Raw genomic sequence first — 15,723 nt, forward strand, 5'->3', positions numbered from 1 at the left:
ATAATGCACACCACAGAAATACAAAGAATTATAAGAGAATATTATAAAAAATTATATGCCAACAAATTGGGCAACCAGAAGAAATGGATAAATTCTTAGAAACATATAGCCTCCCAAAACTGAAACAGGAAGAAATAGAAAATTTGAACAGACTAATTACTAGCAATGAAAGTGAATCAATAGTAAAAACAACTCCCGACAATGGTTCAGGTCCAGATGTCTTCCCAGGTGAATTCTACCAAACATTGAAAGAAGAGTGAATACCTATTCTTATCAAACTATTAAAAAATAAATGAGGAAGAAAAGCTTCAAAATTCTCTACTGTTCTCACTTCCAACTTCATTTAGAGTTGTTTTCTATTAGGGATTTTCTTTTCCTATTACTATTAATCTCATCCTATTAACACGTTTATTATTTCTCTGTGTATTTCAAAGGTCTAAAATATCCTGAAGAGATAGAAAAGCACTAATTACTCTTTAACATGCGCCATGTCCTCATGTAAACTTCTCCTTTAGGGTTAGCTTTCAATTTCACAGCTCCAAAATGTGGAGGAGTCAATATATAGGACCAGATGAGGAATCTCCATAAGGCATTATAAAAGATCAGATTGTCAAAACTAATTTTAAAACCTGAAAGATATTATTCAAATTTAAACTTCACTAATGTTTCAAGGATACAAGGAATTACAAGACACAGGCAGTTGAACGATTTCATGACCACACCTTATTTCCCATTTTTTTTTTTTTTTTTTTGTAGCATCATATGTGCTCTGGGACCAAACAGTATATGAAATCTCTAAGCATTACTGAATCAAGGGGCTTTTTGTTAGCAAATATCATTGTCTTATTTGTCAGGAGACTTGATGTTGGTATATTTATAAGGAAATTCGATGGATTCATCAGCCATCTTCCTTATGTGCATCCTTCCAAAAGAAGAGTATGCTACTTCCAAAAGTAGGTTGAGACCTACTACTTAACCTCTTCCTTCCCAGTACACCCTTTGCCTTTTATCAATATTGCCTTTCCATAAATGTCTTAGGCATCTTTTTTATTTTTCTTAAACTATTTTCTGCAAAATATTATACAAAAGAACAAGCATGTAAAGACTCCAACAAGCATTAGGCATGAACAATACAATGTGGAACAGAAATTCCCTCTACAAAGCATGCTAATCATGATTGTATCTCTTTACTTGTCTTTTGCTATTAATCTACTAGGAATTTACCCCTTTTTAAAATAGTCAATAATTTGGGGCACCTGGGTGGCTCAGTCAGTTGAGCATCCGACTTCAGCTCAGGTTGTAGTCTCTCAGTTCATGAGTTCGCCCCCGCTTCAGGCTCTGTGCTGACAGCTCAGAGCCTGGAACCTGCTTCAGATTCTGTGTCTCCCTTCTCTCTCCGGCCCTCTCCTTCTCATGCTCTGTCTCTTTCAAAAATGAATAAACTTAAAAATAAATAAAATAAAATAAAATAAAATAAAATCATCAATGATTTGAATTTTTTTCATGTTTTTATTTATTTTTGAGACAGAGACAGAGCATGAGCAGGGGAGGGGGCAGAGAGAGCGAGACACAGACTCTGAAGCAGGATCCAGCCTCTGAGCTGTCAGCACAGAGCCTGACGTGGGGCTCAAAACCATGGACTGTGAGATCATGACCTGAGCTGAAGTTTGGACGCTCAACCGACTGAGCCATCCAGGAGCCCCAATGATTTGAATATTTTAATGTATTTAGTATAAATGTTTATAACAGCATTATCAATGAGAGCCAAATTATGGAAAGAGCCCAAATGTCCATCAACTGATGAATGGATAAAGATATGAGATTATATATATATATATATATATATTATGTATCTAATTAATGGAACATATATATTTAATGGAATATTACCTAGCCATGAAACAGAATAAAATCTTGCCATTTGCAACGATGTGGATGGATCTAGAGTGTATTATGCTAAGCGAATTAAGTTAGTCAGAAAAAGACAAATATCATATAATTTCATTCATATGTGGAATTTAAGAAACAAAACAGATAAACATAGGGGAAGGAAAAAGAAAAAGAGGTAAACCAAAAGACACTATTAACTATGGAGAACAAACTGAGAATTTCCGGAGGGGAGGTGGTGGGGGATGGGCTAAATTGGTGATAGGTACTAAGGTAGGTACTTGTGATGAGCACTAGGTGTTACATATGAGTGATGAATCACACTACACCTGAAACCGATATTACACTATATGTTAACTAACTAGAATTTAAATAAAAACTTGAAAGAGTACATGTCTCTTTTATAAACAATGGTTTTCCACAAGTGTTTCAAAAATCATGAACTTCAAATAAATTTACCCATATATTATCTTATTTGGAGATCATGTCTGCATGACTTTACTTTTCACTTATTTTTATCAGAGAAAACATAAAATTTTATTTCAACAATATATATCTCTGCCAGAGAAGTTAAAGTTTCACTTACCATATATCAATTAACTATATCACATCTTAGCAATATCCTTGCTATTTCTAATAGCAAATTGTGGCTAGAGGTCAATGTTCAATAAAGTCTGGATTCTTTTTGTTAGTGAAAACAGCTATATCTTGGATATCATGGCATAGGTTTTTATTTTTTAAATTTTTTTTTTCAACGTTTATTTATTTTTGGGACAGAGACAGACAGAGCATGAACGGGGGAGGGGCAGAGAGAGAGGGAGACACAGAATCGGAAATAGGCTCCAGGCTCTGAGCCACCAGCCCAGAGCCCGACGCGGGGCTCGAACTCACGGACCGCGAGATCGTGACCTGGCTGAAGTCGGATGCTTAACCGACTGCGCCACCCAGGCGCCCCTGGCATAGGTTTTTAAAGATACTGGCTTCCAGCTGTAATTATATAGTTCCACTTATTTATTTCCCATAGGACAATATGGTTTTGATCTTTATCTGTTCAATACCAACTAATCATAGCACAGAGAAGATAAAAGTTTTTACCAGGTATCTGGGCTGTTAAAAAACAACAATGAAAACCCTAATAACCGGTGATGATCTCCTAAAACTTAGACTTACCATAATGTATTATCACAAATTTGCTTTTTAGGTTACCTCTTGAGTATTCATAACCACTGATCTTCAAAGACATCATTTTCATGATTAGAATATCTAATAGTCCTTCGTTTGTGAGTCTATAAAACTACCCCATCATTGTTGATGGGCATGGTCATCCATTAGAACAGAAGTTCTCAGTCAAGGGTAATTTTGTCCTCTAGAAGACATTTAGCATCTGGAGACATTTTTAGTAGCTACAACTGGGGTCTTGCTATTGGCATCTAGTGAGTTGGAGTTAGGAATATAACTAAAAATCTTAAAATGCATAATAAAGTCATCCACAACTAAGAATTATTTAATTCAAAATGAAAGGTGATAAATCCTGCATTTGATTCATTATTCAGAGTCATTATTAATCCTTTCACCTATGGCCTTATTACCTATCCAGTGATTTTCAGCTGTAACCCATCTTCCTTGTCTTCTAGAATACATATCCCTCTGATATTCTGAAGAATGGACGTTTCCTTAACATGGTTTCTTGCCTCTCAGAACATTTTTATAGCCTGATGCAATACCCCATGAGCAGTTCCTAAAGTCCTCCCAAAGGTTTTGGAACTACTGGTCAAACCTCTACATATACTGTTGCCTTTGAACATTAATGAGAGTCATGCAGTTTGAGAACATAATCTGTATTCCAAAATGTTGTGTGCTCACTGAGACTGCCTGTGTGCACCACAATTTTAAAAGTATCTTTGCATACCTCTGAATGGTTGTTGTAGGTAATATTAAGCCACAATTCACATCCAAATACACAATTTAAAGGCTGCTCAAGTTCTATTTCTACTGTCCTTAAGTAAATTTCACCCAAGTTCACAACAGATGTATTTAAATGAGCATACTAAATTGTGAAATATAAGGACAACAGCTGCAGTCTGCTTCTCACCATATTCAGGCAGCTGCCTTCAAAATATATAATTTTGATCTATGATTTTATATAATGCATAAACTTTGCTTTTCATTATTGTCTATCCTACATGATTCATTGGTAGTACTTCACAGGATATCTGATAAATAGAATAGTAAATATAGGACATTAACAGTGAACTAAGCAGTAGCTGGGGCCCATAAATAAAGTCATCAAGATATATTTTGTCCCTTCTTTACTCCAAATTATATAAGTGGAAAACATAGGTAGAGTTTATAAATCAATATTTTAATTTCCCTTCTCTATAGGAACCAGGTCTGAAAGCTTCTCATTGCCACCACATTGGTAAGAGAGAGCTATGGGTATTATTCTCAGGTTCTGAGGTTCTCTCCTGGAAATAGTATGATTGTATCCTTAACTGGAACTGTGATCCACTTTTAAGCATCATTCTTATTTGCTATAATCTTTGCTTATTTCTAATTATTACCTGTTTTGACCACTTTTTCATCCCCACCCCATTTATCCTCATGATCTTGGTTTCTAGCACAGAGAAATAGTTTACTCACAGAGCCAGCCATACAATACCCTTACTGATGTTTCTCCTTAGCTCCACATGCCTGGAAGACACAGTAGGATTTGACAGAAAAAAAAATCAAATGACTACCCCTGCTTCTTGGTAATAGCACTGAATTTACATTTGATCCTCATTTTTCTATATGGAAGAAACTATGACCACCCTAAGATTTAGGAAAATGCACTATCACTTTTATGATATTGATAACATATCAACTACACTGGGTATATATAAATTTAAACCCATACCAGGCACCACCAGATAAAAAAAAAGAGAAGATTATTTTTTGTTAGATGGGAAATATACATAGTTGTATAAACTGCGTCTTTCCTTACTCCCACATTCTGACCTCTCACGCTCAGAAATATTTCCAGTTGACTCCTGGCCTTACTTCCTTTCATACTCATTTCAGTAGATTTAAATGGAATACTAATCCTTAAAAATGATCTATCTCATTATTAATTGGCCAATATTTTAATTAAAATGTAGTATTTTCAAGTAACATGGAACTACCGTAGATTATTGTTTCCTTGTACATTTCCTTACCTGAATGATAGATAATTCACCATTTTAAACATTTAATTTTATTTTCCAAGGTTGCTTCTGTTATGGGATAAATAAAGTCTAGGATAGAATAAGTCCATCCCAGAGAGCATCAGTTAATAATCCATTGGGTTTACCAAGAGAAGTCCAGTGTAATTCACTTAGCTGATGTGCACTGACCTTTGTCCTTGAGAAATTATTCCACATCCAGCTTCAAACAATTTATTTCCTTTTGATATTAGTGCAGTTCACTTTCACTCACCTGTTCATGAATGGTCTGTGTCTCCCCCTGCCTTCTCATGTCCTGAATAATTAACTCAGGAATGAGAAAACAGCATCTTAACCTCCATTCCAGTTTCCTAAGGGCCAGCACATCTTGTTTATTTTGTTTTGCTTTGTTTTGGATAATTATCTACATAACTCATGCCAATACTTCCTCTAAATTTACATAGAGATTTTTGCAGCTGGCTTCTGTAACCTAGTAGTATGTATTTAAGATGAATCTAAGTGTGACTTGATTGTAATTTCTTTTTATTTATATTTATTTGGTTTTGGTATAAGGACAATGTTGGCTTTATAAAGTGAATTAAGTTTATTTATTTGTTTTGAGAGAGAGAGAGAGAGAGAGATCTCACAAGCAAGCAGGGGAGGGGCAGAGAGAGAGGAAGAAAGAAATTCCAAACAGGCTTTAAGCTATCAGCAAAGAGCCTGATGTGCGTCTTGATCTCACAAACTGTGAGGCCATGACCTGAAATGAAATCAAGAGTCTGGTGCTTAAACTGAGTGGGCCACCCAGGTGTCCCTCACCTCACTCTCTCATTGCTTGCATGGTTTCTGAGTTGTCTCCTGCATGTTTTATTCCCATTCTTCTATGGGTAAGATGTCCCCTCCCTCAAGCTTCTTTCAAGATTTTATTTCTGTCTTGGTTTTCTGAACTTTGAATATGATATACTTGAGTGTAGAGTGTATCTTGCTTGGTGTTCTCTAAGATTCTTAGATTTTTGCCTTTGTGTCTGTAATTAATTTTGAAAAAGTTTCAGCCACTATTACTTAAAATATTTCTTCTGCCCAGTTTTCTCTTTTCTCCTGCTGGTATCCCAATTATATGGATATTACACCTTTTGAAATTTCCCCACAGTTCTTAAATATTATATTCTATTTATTATTATTATTTATTATTATTATTATTTATTTTGCTTTTCAGTTTGGAAAATTGCTTTTGACCTATATTCAGACTCAGTGCTTCTTTCCTTAGCAATGTCAGTGTTCACTGATGGGTCTATCAAACATATTCACCACTCTCAATACAACAGTCCATAAAAGCATTCATCATTTGTTAGTTTTTTTTTCTTTGCCTAAAAAACTTAATAAATTTTTTAAATTAATTAGTTAATTTTTTAATTTACATCCAAGTTAGTTAGCATATAGTGCAACGATTTCAGGAGTAGATTCTTTAATACCCCTTACCCATTTAGCCCATTCCCCCCTCCCACAACTACTCCAGCAACCCTCTGTTTGTCCTCTATATTTAAGAGTCTCTTATGTTTTGTTCCCCTCCCTGTTTTTATATTATTTTTGCTTTCCTTCCCTTATGTTCATTTGTTTTGTATATTAAATTCCTCATATGAGTGAAGTCATGTGATATTTGTCTTTCTCTGACTAATTTCGCTTAGCTTAATACCCTCTAGTTCCATTCCATGTAGTTGCAAATGACAAGATTTTATTCTTTTTGATTGCCGAGTAATACTCCATTGTATGTATATATGTGTGTGTATGTGTGCGTGTATGTGTGTATATATATGCTTTGTCTTTTGTTTTTTTAAATTTCAGCAAGACTTGTAAATTTTTTTTTTTTGCTGAAAGTCACATACGATATCCTGGTCATAGTAATTGTGATAAATAGTCTTTTAATATGAGTTTATATTAATCTGGCTGTGATTTGTTAAATGTGCCATAGTAGTATATGCCAGATGCTTTACATCTGTATCTGTACATTGCCCATATTTTTATTCTTCCTTAGAATTTCTTTCTCTCAGCTTTAATTACTCATTTGTTTTTGCTATCTTTGGGTTTCCATAGAAACACCTCCTCAGATACAGTGTAGATTGCAGACCTTTCAGCTACGATCCACAATTATGACACTGGACCCTTGTTGGTATGGTAGTAACATAGGGGAGAGGAAATGTCCTACAATATTATCATAAATTATCAATTTTTTACTGGACCTGTGTCTCTGAGATGTGAACTGCACATGTATTTCATAGTTTCCTTTTTCTCCTCAGATGTAATAGGAAGCCTAGAGTGGGATGGATCTGGAGAAATGTCTTTCCATTAGGTGGAATAATGTTCTGATAAAATCTTTGACACTGTTTATTCTTCCCTTCTATTTTCCAGAGACATGAGAGGATCTCTCTTGGCTCATCATCATAGAGAATCTGATGGTATTCCTGGAGGTAAAATCTATAAAAGTGTAGGACTTTCCTAATATTCTTGCCCCCAGGAGGTCCCTAATCTCAATGTAGTCCACTTAGAATCAATCCACAACTTCATCAAAGTTAGCATTTAATTATTACAACAAGTTTATTGCTCTAGCTGATCTCTATTATGACTGATTTGCCAATATCTCCAGGTTTATGGGTGGTGGTTTGCCATGTCACTTCAGGTCTCTAATGGGTCCAAGAAAGACATTGATTTTCAATTTGTTCAGCTTTTTCTAGTTGTTAAGATAGGAATGGCAACTTCCAAGCTCTTTACATGTCAGAGCTGAAATCAAAAGTAGTTTTCAAGCATTTTTCATCATGAATCATGATCCTCATAATTTCATTTGAAAATCTCCAAACTGGGATAGATAGAACAAATTTTCTATGACACCTTAATAGTCAGAGCACTGATGGAACACCTCCATTTCCCTCATATTTTTTCATGTACTATCAACTTCATAATAAGAATCCTATGAACATCCATCTTTTTTATCTCATTCTTCAAAAGCCATCTTCTACATAATAGCACTAGTTATTATTCCTTTTCTTGTCTTCTCATTTCTCCCATTTGTCCCCCTTTCATTTTGATAACATGCATCTTAGTTTCCCATCATGCAGCCCCTTAATGCTGCAAGCTGAGATACCCTCAGTGTTCTCCTGGCTTACCAAGAGTAAGTTTACATAAAAAGCACATGATTGGAGAGTTCTTCTGATCACAACATCCATTATCATCTACATAGATAGCATTAAATTTTTTGTCCCTGGTTATTAAAAATCCAGTTTAAATTCACTTGGTATTCATAGCATTCTAACAGTGTAGGGAGAAATAGTTAATTTATACTTTGGGGAGAAGTGGGGAATTATTCATGCCAGACAATTGTTTTAAACCACAGCAAAAGGTTAATTTTCTTACTATTAGAAATATGACCAGTTAAAAAATATTCTTCAGAATTAATCATTTTGATCAAAATTTGGAAATATAAACTTTTGAATTTAGTAACTATTCAGCCTTGCTATTTTCAAAGCTAAAGATGATTTAGGAAAGAAAATAGAGTTGTATCATATCCTTAGAATAAAGTGTTCTCACTTTTAAGTATATCAAATGGTGTTGAATTTCCAGATGCATGTCAACGTTGACATAATATCCACAAGATCCCAATTACCATTAGTCTTACTTCTTTTTGCCTCTGGCAGTGTGAAGTCCTGGGTCTTCATGAGCAAAACTGTCCACTAATCAGCCAAAAATACTGCAGTGAAGAAAAACAGTGACATGATTTTTAGCAGAATAAAAAAATGTAGTGGAAATAATTTAAAAAGTAACTTCATGCTTGAATTGTACATTGATTGCTTTTGTTTTATTAGAGTAATGTCATTATTTTATGAATCTTGTAATGTTTTCAGTATAATAGAAAATGGCATGAGAATGTTGAATAATAAAAAGCATTTGAAAAAAAGTGGAAAAACTTCCTAAAAATACCTTGCATAGAAACAACATAATGGCTCAAATGTGTTTGTGTGTATATATGTAAATTTTGAAATTGGTTAATATATTCCATGGCTTAAAATCTATATGTAATACATGCTTATAATTTTACTCTGCTATATTTCCCATCATTCAGTATTAGCCATGAAAGATTATTTCTGTGTTGGTATGAAGGTTTGTAATGTGTGTGTTTATGTATGTGTGATTATGTGTATACAGTCAGTTGTTTCAAGTCAGATTGAGATCAAGTGTTTGATAAAGTAAACATTTTATTTGAATTAATTTACACTCACAATATGGCATAGTGTTTGGGTGTACTGTCTTAGCTTTTGGTTATAGCTTTTTACTTATAGAGTTTTCATTTTTTATAAACAATAAGAAAATATCATTTTGAATGAGCTGATTATTTCCTCAACCAAAGCTAGAGGCATCAGGTAATAGGTAGCATCTGTACCAGCAATGTTGAATCTTTTAAAATCACCTTTACTTATTTGACTGAAATATTTTCTGAATGATTCAATATACTTTATTATTTCCCATGTCACCTTTGCCTTGGTTATGTCCAGTTTCAGGAAAAAGCAATATGTATTTGAGAAATGGTAAATGCTAGGAAAAAAAAAGAATGGTAAGAAGTTGTTTTAAGTTTTTATTAAAACATTTTCTCATAGATTTTCACCAGTGTTGATTTAAAGCATGAATCTTGAGAAGATAATATTTTCCTAAGATACAGCTTACATCAACATGATGCTGCCAAGACATTGTATAAGTAATGGAAACTACATGCTTTTTATTATATTTATAGATGGTGATACTACATTAAAGGCTTCCTGTATGCATATTAATTAATTAGAAGTGATATTGAATGTGGGATATTTTATGTGAAAAGTGAAATATTAATGAACTCCACATCATATGTATATTTATTTTGCTGCAGTTTTTGTTGTTTATTTGTGAGACTTAGATTTCCCATCAAGTTCCATTTCTAAGAACATACTGAGATGTTAATATCTATGCAATTTAATGTAATATTAAATTTTAAAAATTATACTAATGATTTTTTGTGAATACAAATATTTTAGCAGTACATCTTATGAGGTGAAGCACTTAGAAATCAGCTTCATGGTGTAATAAACTTCAGAATGAAACTGTTTAAATAAAACTGTTCCTTCAGCCCTGCTTTCCTTTTATTCCTCTTGCTTCTTTCCAACCATACTCCTATATAAAAGTTGGTGTAAGACTAATCATTCATTCATGCATAAATTTGTTTATATTTGGCCTAGAAATCAATTTAAAGCATATCTGTGTCAGAGTAAGCATATCAAATAGTTTGACATCACGAATAATTTAGGTAGAACACCAAATTGCCGATTTTTTTTCAGTAAAATGAAATGTGTTCATTAAATACTAAATTACCTATAAAGTTTAAACTGTTGTAGGCCAGGTCATGTTTTATTACCCAAAGTCATTTACATGATATTTCTCTCACAGTAGGCATTTAATAGATATTTATTTTATTTAGAAATAAGTATGAGCTACTTCAGAATTAAACTGATATATAACATATTTCTGATTACATCTTAATTTTTGTGAAGTTTTTCTCAATATTCTAGAGCTAAAGTTGAAGGACATGATCATGCCCTCAAAAATGCGCAAATAAATGCACTAAAGGCAATACCATGTAAGACATAAGGCAAAGTACAAACAGCAGTATGTGAAGAAAAAATATAACATGAATATCTAACTTAAGAAATTAGTATCTACATTAATAGCTTAAGGTTAAGCAGTTTTAGCAGGTCTGACTCAAGTAAATGGAAGAATAGACTGATGCCAGCATCTGATTTAGTCCAAACAGGGCCATTTCCTGTATCAGGTGGCTCCCATTTTACATGCTCAGCTAGAAATTCTCCTTTAACCATAAATATATTGAGGGTTATGAAAGTTAGATACTTCTGTCAGAACCCTTTTCAACAAAGATATAGCTCTACCTGATATGAGTACATTTCTGTGTAGGTTTTCCCCAAGAAAATGTGTTTTATATTTAGCAGTGTGTGACATAACTGGTTTGTCTGTCTCTGCTTTAGTTGTGAGTATTCTATATGATCATATAAATTGAGTTATACAGTATGCAGCATTTTTAGCCTAGCTCCCTTCACTTATCCTAATGCTGTTGTTGTTGTTGAAATTGTTTTGTTTCAATCAAAACCACACTGAGATATCACCTCACGCCAGTCAGAGTGGCTAAAATGAACAAATCAGGAGACTATAGATGCTGGAGAGGATGTGGAGAAATGGGAACCCTCTCGCACTGTTGGTGGGAATACAAACTGGTGCAGCCACTCTGGAAAACAGTGTGGAGGTGCCTCAAAAATTAAAAATAGACCTACCCTATGACCCAGCAATATCACTGCTAGGAATTTACCCAAGGGATACAGGAGTGCTGATGCATAGGGGCACTTGTACCCCAATGTTTATAGCAGCACTCTCAACAATAGTCAAATTATGGAAAGAGCCTAAATGAAGAAATTGTGGTTTATATACACAATGGAATACTACTTGGCAATGAGAAAGAATGAAATATGGCCTTTTGTAGCAATGTGGATGGAACTGGAGAGTGTTATGCTAAGTGAAAAAGGTCATACAGAGAAAGACAGATACCATATGTTTTCACTGTTATGTGGATCCTGAGAAACTTAACAGAAGACCATGAGGGAGGGGAAGGAAAAAAAAGAGAAGTAAGAGAGGGAGGGAGCCATACCATAAGAGATTCTTAAAAACTGAGAATAAACTGAGGGTTGATGGGGGGTGGGAGGCAGGGGAGGGTGGGTGATGGGCATTGAGGAGGGCACCTGTTGAGATGAGCACTGGGTGTTGTATGGAAACCAATTTGACAATAAGTGTCATATTAAAAAAAATAAATCTATGTAGTAATGATTAAATAAATAAATAAATAAATAAATAAATAAATAAATTGTTTTGTTTCACTACTTGCTTGCTATTTTTTCTGATTTGTTTTCTCTGGGCTTCTTGAATGCTTGGATTTGTATTTTGCTGTCTCTTCTTATTTTTGAAAAATTATCTGCTGTATTGATTTAGGTATTTCTTTTAAAACTTTATCTTCCTCTTTGCATTCTGGAAATCCAATTACATATAGATGGTTAGTTTGATATTGTACTACAGTTCTTGGAAACTGTTAGTGTTTTGTTATCTTTTGTTTTGTTTTGTTTCTTACTCATTTCTATGTGTTTCAGTTGGGGAAATTACTATTAGTCTATCTTTAAGTTCACTGTTTCTTTCCTCAGCTATGTCTAGTTCACTGATGAGCACCCTAAAGGTATTCTCAATCTGTTTTACCATACTTTAAATTTACTACTACTATTAGGCTCATTCTTATAATTTTTATGTCTCTATTGAAATCCTCCTTCTGTCCATGAATACTGTCTATCTTTCAATATAATTTCTTACATATCACTTACACTTACTTAATTTCCCTCTCTGGATAGTTCCACATCTGTGTCTTATCTGTGTCTTATCTAAACCTTGTTCTGTTAAGTGATTTGTCTCTTGACATTATTTTTGTCTTGCATTTTCATATGTCTCTTTATTTTGGATTAAAGCCAACATTGTGTGTAAGATAACAGAGATTGAGGTAAATAACACTCAATGCTTCACTTGTTGGGCCTCAGGTAGTAAATATATCCATCCTATCTCATCCGTATTCCCCTATATTTCAGCTTAGTTCATTGTATTGCAACCTCAGCTCTCTGTTTGGTTCACAAATATGATTGCTTTTAACATTACCTAGGTTTTCTCATTGTTACTATAGGAATATGTATATTTATATCATATAGCTCTAGATCTATCATCTATATATTTACCTAATCATGTTGATCTTTATTTATCTCTTTTTTATTTAACTGAATATGTTACTAATCTGTTTTTCCTATATTGCATCTGTCAGAACATATCAATGCAGAATGTGTCACTCTATATCAGAGTACCTTATGTAACTTATCGTTGCTAGAAAGAAATATTTTTATCAATGCGTCTAATACTTTATCATTAATCTGCTCTCACAGACATTTCAGCCCTTTCTATTCTAATAATTTTACTGGAATAAAACAGTAAAAGAGAAGAATTCAATAAAATGGAATATCAAGAAGACAATAACCAGGCTGTTTACACTAAAATTTTATAAGAATTGTAAGTTGGCTTTTTTATATTTGTTAAGCAGACTGCTGAATGCTGGAAATTTAAATGGTTAGAGAGAATGAAAACTGTTTAAACCTACTAAATATTTACTCTTGTTCTTCCACATTTGTATTTTTATATAAAAATGGAAAAAAGGAAATTAATGTCAATTTTATCATGTTGATGACATTCTTTGTCTACCTAGTACTTGTTATATAGTTCTTATCAATTGCATATTTTAAACTGTGGTAATATTAAATTAATCTATCAATTCAGTCACCACCAAGAAATAGACTCCTTTGTTTGGTGTAAAAGACTACTAAGTACAAAAAACTTTAGAGTAAAAACTTTTTAGTATAAAAAAACCATTTAGATAACAAAACTTTCAGTTATTTCATTAAATTCTGTTTGATCAGAAACTTGTCTACATTTTTTATTTACTTAATACATTTTCATCATGCCACAAAACAATATAAGGAGCTAATGTTCACAGAATAATAAAGATGAACGATCAATTCAATACATAATAATTAAATATGTATTACTCTGAAAATCCCAGATCTTCTAAAAGTCTGAGCCATTTTTTCCTGATAAAATAAGAAAACGTGCTGTTAATATAAATGAATGCTGAATTTTATAAATGCCTGTTAGATTTCCTTGAAGAGTTTGGAAGGTATTCCCTGAAAATGTAATAAAGATTATGAGTTCACATTTATATAATATTGTTAAAATTACAAAAATATATTAATCACTGGAAGTTAGCAAAACCTTTTCAGTCTCATTAAAGACATTTGTTTGCATATGCTTTTCCTCTATATTCTTTAATTAAGATCTGTGGGTTCTAGAGAAAATGACAATTCGTTCTCCATAATTTTGTGGCAATGATTTAAGTTAATTACAATTAAACATATTTCAGTAATCTTTTCAGATTTAATTAGAAAATGATATCCACTCAACAGGAGCATTTATTCCCAACTGAAATAACTTTTTGATAATATTAAGTCATCTCTACATTTAATTCAGAGAAATATTTATTGCATATGAGATAATAAGTGAAAGTAAGAATACAATATGCTATAAAAGTTTAACTTTTTGACAACATGTTGACATACTCCCAAATTCTGTGCCATCATAAATCATTTGTGTTTTTAATTGCTAACATCTTTAATTGAAAGAGATTTCATTAACTCCCTTGAATTATCAAATCCATTAGGCTCCTTGAATTATTAAATAAACTCTTGCTACATCCTTAAGTACCTAAGAATTAAGCAGGAAAAATCTCACTTTTTTCATAGATTAGGTTTTTTTTTTTTTTTCAAATCTCTGAAAAAAATCCCACAGTCATGTGCATCGTTAAGCAACATGTAAAGTTGGAGTAACTCTTTTATCCCTTTAAGCCTAAAACCTAAGTAATGGCTAAAATGGAAAAAAAAAATCACAAAGACATATACAAAATTGTGGCCAAGTACCCAAATATAGATCAATAGACCAATATCTTTCCCCACAATTTAGAAATCTTACCTCAAAATCCTAAAGGACTGAAGATGAACTAAGAAAATGTCAAAATTAGGCAAGAATTAGATCATGTAAATTTAGATAAGATATGTAGGTTTTCTTGTAAGTATAACTACATCCTCTGAAGAATTAAAAAAAAATTTAGCTTATTTGTTTTTTGAGAGATAGAGGGAGAGAGAGCCGGAGAGGAGCAGAGAGAGAGAGGGAGAGCAAGAATCCCAAGCAGGCTCTGCCCTGTCTAGGTAGGGGCCCACATGGGGCTCAAACTGAAAAAACATGAGATCATGACCTAAGCAGAAATCAAGAGTTGGACACTTAACTGACTGAACCATCCAAGTGCCCCACTAAAGAAACATTTTTGTATTTTATTCATGCTGAGAAATATCACTGTGACTTCTGTATAGATTATGGAATATGGGATAGAAGATACTAATAAAGAAAGAAGAAATATTAGGAAGAGTTTGACATAGTGTAGTGAAAAAAATGGTGTTTAGACTCAAGCTGTACCAATGGAGATAGATATGTGGTCTGATTTGGATATTATAGAATTGGCTAATTTAGAATTATAGCCAATAAGACAAAAAATATGTACTCCTGTGTTTGCTGGGAAACTTGACGTTTTCTCCAATAATTGGATGTGATCCCTGTGGAAGATAAAGGAACTATAAAGTCTTCTTGTGTTTTATCAAATTACTAACTCTTAAATTGGTGGAGAAAGTGATAAAGTGAAAAGCTGAGGTGAACTTAGATTACTAGAATGCCACAGAATGAGACACCCCAAATCGTATATATCTATATATATTTGAATGTATGTATATCTCTATAGATAGACAGAAGATATAGAGAAGATACATCTTATAAGGTCTTATAAAGTCTTATATGATATATCTTATCTATATTTTATCTTATATCTATATAGAGAGAGGATTTCAAACGAAAGTTTCTCATAGGGAAACTCTAAAGAAGCAAATAAAGTGTC

This window comes from Leopardus geoffroyi, chromosome B2, assembly GCF_018350155.1.
Source record: "Leopardus geoffroyi isolate Oge1 chromosome B2, O.geoffroyi_Oge1_pat1.0, whole genome shotgun sequence".
Taxonomy (NCBI): domain Eukaryota; kingdom Metazoa; phylum Chordata; class Mammalia; order Carnivora; family Felidae; genus Leopardus; species Leopardus geoffroyi.